The sequence below is a fragment of the Labrus bergylta genome, chromosome 11 (genome assembly GCF_963930695.1).
Source record: "Labrus bergylta chromosome 11, fLabBer1.1, whole genome shotgun sequence".
In the NCBI taxonomy this organism is placed as follows: domain Eukaryota; kingdom Metazoa; phylum Chordata; class Actinopteri; order Labriformes; family Labridae; genus Labrus; species Labrus bergylta.
In genome coordinates, this window is record NC_089205.1 from 29,126,585 (window position 1) to 29,131,584 (window position 5,000).

The window sequence follows — 5,000 nt, forward strand, 5'->3', positions numbered from 1 at the left end:
AGCCGAGACGTGAAAAACCCAGAGACGACGGATCGTTCTGAACCCAAACAGGATCTGAAAGACGCCTGAAACTCCTCACAGCATGGATCTGTCGTTGCACATCGTCCTCAAAGCTGAAAAGTTTTATTTTGAAAGTCTAAAATTCTCATTCATTGGTGACACACATAACTTCACATGTGATGTAACTGTCTCTGCTTCTTAAAGGGACACTTCACCCGTTGAAACATGAGTCTGTGTTGACATTGGGTCATATATGTAGAAATGTGAAATACTTTTTGAAGTTGGTGCCTTCTTGGCCGAGAAAAGGCAGAAAGTGTCTTTTTGGCTCATGTTGATGAAAGACACCAAATCCCAGAAAGCACAGCACCGCAGGCCACTCCCACTAAGGTCAGGTTTACAGACATATTTACTTCAACACATACGGCCATTTCCTCAACTGATTTAGAGATTTCTTCCAGAATTGATATCTTGGAAATTCCTGTCAGAAAACGGCGGTCCCATCAGCCAGCAGCTCGGAATCAAACCCGGGCTGCACACTTAGATGACTAATAGCCTCTTTAAGTGGAGGGCAACTTGACTGCTAGAGTATCGGTGCCACAATGTCCTGTTTCATTGTGAACACAGAGATTTGTAAAGCCGTCCTGCAGGAGGAGAGGGGTGGCGGGCGGTCGCCCCATGTGTGGAGGCTGTGGTGCTCGGTACAGGGTCCTTAGGTCCTGTTCGGACCTCGGCCCTTTGCTGCATGTCACCCCACCCCCCCCTTCTCTCCTCCTAATGTTTCCTGTCTCTCATCAGCTGTCCTACAAATATATATATATATTAAAATGTGTTCAGACAGAGCAAAGCAACCTTTTCATGAATTCCAGAGTTTAGCTGCCTTTATGTTGAGAGAACGTTTTAGAAGGTCGCCCTTACGCTCTGACACTTTCCAGCAATGTAATGATTTATATTTCATTTCCTGGAGACTAACCATAACCCGAACCATTAACCATAAGCACTACTCTCCGAACCCTAACACTTTAACTTAACTATACCCTAAACTTAAACCGAGTCTAAACCCTCACATTTAATGATTTATGCCATGAGCATTTCAGTTTTGTCCGCAAAAAATGACGGTGTTTAAAATGTTTTTTTCTCCCCGAAAAAGAGTAATATATGGGACACACACACACACACACACACACACACACACACACACACACATGAAAAGTGTGTCGAGGAATGTCTGAGTTTGAAATAACGCTGTCAGGGAAGGTGCCACCTCACCACAGTTTACCCTCAGTGTGTGTGTGTGTGTGTGTGTGTGTGTGTGTGTGTGAGCGTCTATATTTTTTAGTGTTCACACTTGCTTACATCTGCTTCTGTTTGTGTATGCATTCCAGCATTGTGTGTGAGTGTGAGTGTGTGTGTGTGTGTGTGTGTGTGTGTGTGTGTGTGTGTGTGTGTGTGTGTGTGTGTGTGCGCGCGTGTGTGCGTGTGTGTGTGTGTGTGTTTACCTCTGTTTGTCCAGTATAAAGCTCTGACTGGTGCAGACTGGTAAACTGGCTCGCTCAGAAGGAACAGATGTGGCCAAGAATGTGTCTTTTGTGTGTGTGTGTGTGTGTGTGTGTGTGTGTGTGTGTGTGAGTGTGTGTGTGTGTGTCGTGTGTGTGTGTGTGTGTGAGTGTGAGTGTGTTGAGTATCCACTCCTAAAAAGATTGTCTGTCCACACTGATTTGTACATCGATGATATAGGATATGTGCTCATGGGTCTAATTCTTTTGTTTTTTTGTTCGGTTTCTGTTTTTTAGTACATTTGTAGTCCGAGCAGGATTGACGAGGATAAACAATCTGTATGGAGAGCTACAACAGGTTGAACACCATCCAATGTATTGACATCAGCAGTAATCTGATGACGCTTCATTTATCTCTGAAAGCTGCATGCAAGAGAAGCTAACAAGCTAGCAACTCGTGCTACGTCAAACACTTCCACTTGAGTGTAGTGAAAGCCCAAAAAGCGTTTATATTTCCCATTTTCCTGAATGCATCAGAAAAGACTTCATTTCAACAACACTTTAAGAGTTGAATCACAAGACAATCTGTTCCTTTTCAGCGTCATACTGTGAGGTATGCCCGAGTGAAGCCTCTGTGTAAAGTATTTTACAATGAGACTCACAAGAAACAGATGAACGAGCTCCGGGATGTGATGGAAGAAGACATGACCGAGTTTATTTTGCAGACATTTCTGGAGGCGGGGAATTACAGTTTATCATCTACTGATATCAAATATTTTAATCAAACACTTTGTTCTGTGTGTTTGATGCCTGTCTGCTAAAACGAACCTCCAGCAGGTTCTTAATTAATTTGGTGATTACAAAGGAAAGTTGAGCTGCTACCTTCAAATTTCCTCCTGCGGTTGCTATGACGACTGCCTCTGTTTACTGTCTGTTGTTGCTCATTAGTTTGTCTGTGTGTGAGAGTTTGAGTCATCCAGCAGCAGGTGTTACTTAGAGGTCAGGTAACGCGTCAGTCCAGTCTGAGAGCTGCTGAGACAGTCTGTGTCAGTCGGTGACTTCAGATTTTCATGAATTTTCTCCTTCCAGAATTAATGATACAACAAAAACTATGAATTTCCTATCGTATCGAGTAACACTGAATGTGAAAATTCTCAGTCCTAAAGCTTCTCTGAGACTGCAGTAGGTGGAGTCAATCAGAGTGGGGAGGAGCTTGCAGGTTATTTGCCACCGCACTCCAGAAACTAACACTACATGTTCCATATACAGGATGTAGCGGGACACTGAAGCCGACAAATGTTTGTATTTACCTTTAAAAAAAAGTTACAACTGAATTTCAAGAAGCCCTATTTCCTTGTTTGACCCGAATGGAAGCATAAATAATAAAATCATCCATCCATCCATCGACTCGACCTTGCACAAATAAACGGTTAAATGGCTTTTGGATCTTTGTGTTTGAATGTTCACACCAGCTAGAGGTTAGACATCCACTTATACTAATTAAAGTTAGTGAGTATTTTACTCTGAACTTGATGTCCTTTCAGCCCGCCCTGAATCCACCCTTCATGTTTGGTCTGTGTGACTCTAAAAGGGACCCATCATTTACTAAATGAACATCATGCTGTGTTGAAGAAAGAAGACTTGAAACTAGAGATTAAGACTTTAAACATATTGGGAAAATGTTTAGAACAATTATTGTCATTGACTTCTACAGAATCAGAGTTGCCTTCTATTGTACTTTAGAAAATCTGAAAGCACTTCGTAACTTGACCCAAGGGCAACTGGACTGTGAAAATCTTGAGGAACGTTTCACTTCTCCTTCAATTCTAAACTTTCTGGTGGTAGAACTGAAGAAGCCTTTCGTAGGAGAGGTGAAACATCTTCAAGATTTTCCTCTCCGGGCCAGTTGCCTTTCGCTCAACCTTTAAATCTACCAGGACCTGGATGACTGAAACACTTCTTCTGCACATCCGCTTCTTAAACTCCCTCTGAGGTTTGCTCACATGGTTTATGGGGACCTTTAATTCATTGGAGTCTAAATAAAGTTAATTAGTAACTCTGTGCTTCTGAACTTAAGCCACTACACCATCAACTCTGATAGCCTAAAAGTTTCAAAGGGAGATAAAGTCAGTGAGATCAACTTGATCTGCAGGATTACAAAAAAAAACAAAAAACAGAGTGAAAGGGTTTCATAGAAAGTCTTTGTTCTCCTGTAAACAGCTGACTGATGTCAGAAGTCTCTCTCTCTCTCTCTCTCTCTCTCTCTCTCTTTGTGTGTGCCTCTCTCTCTCTGATGGTTTATGGACCTCCCCCTCCTCCCTCCCTCCCCCTCCTCCCTCCCTCTGCTTCAGCAGCAGATCGAGTCGAGCCGACTCTCCGCCGCCCGGAGCTCATCTCCAAACCACCGAATCCCATCTTTCACCGGAGACTGACTTCTTTACACTCCTGACACTTTTCCTCGCCTTGTCTTCCCACTTGTATCCCCTCTTTAAAGCGGATTCACAGATTAAACTTAATTCGGACAGATGCTGGATGGATTCTGTTTTTTATGCGCTTTTTTTCGTTTCGGTGCGTAAAAGTTTGCCAAGTGGGTTAGTGGACGAACTGGAGGACTGACAAGGAGAAGTCTTTGGAAGTAAGGGGGTAGTCTGTGGGTTTAAAGAGAGGAGGTTAAGTGGCCTGAAAGCTCGGTTTTGTGTTTGGTTCGATGTGTCCGGAGCGGCCGGTTAAAGCGCAGGAACACCGGGAACAAGCAGAGAGAGAGAGAAAGAGAGAGAGAGGCAGAGGAGAGAGAGCTGAGATCAGCGGGGTCTGCAGGGACTCACCGGCTGCTGGACGTCCATGTCTCCGCTGCACACCGGCAACCGAGGTATGCACTCACAGTTTCACCTCTTTTACAGGACAATTCTTCTCATTAATCGTTTTTTTGTAGCCTATGCTTCTTTTGCCTCGTTCTGAAATCAAACGAAAAGTTTTGGGTGCATTTGAAGCTCTCTCTCTGAATAAAGAGCTTTCAAAAGTTGTTGTTTTTTTAGAAACACATGTTAAATAATTAGAATTAATTCAAATACAATCTTCAAATAAGCAACAACAAACAGCTGACGAGACGAAGAGCAAAAGAGAAAAAGTGGTAGATCTTTTTTCTCTCTCATAAAAGCCTCTAACATCTCCTTCTCTTCTTAACAATCACAGTAAAACTTCTTGTTTAAAGAGTTCCTCTCACGGATGTTTTATTTAGAGACATACATGTCGATGTGTGTGTGTGTGTGTGTGTGTGTGTGTGTGTGTGTACTTCTTGTGCATGTTGTGTGAGTGTGTCCTTTGCACCGCAGCACTGATGGAAATGTGTGATTGACTTTTTTTGTTAAGTTTGGAGTCATCTGCACATTGTGATGTCTGCATGATTCTTGTGGTTGGATTTAGAGATGATGAAGTCTGTTTGCACTTCCTCACTTTTTGCTGCTGTTTTCTGTGCTTTATGGTAATGTACTGTATGTTCAGCAAAGG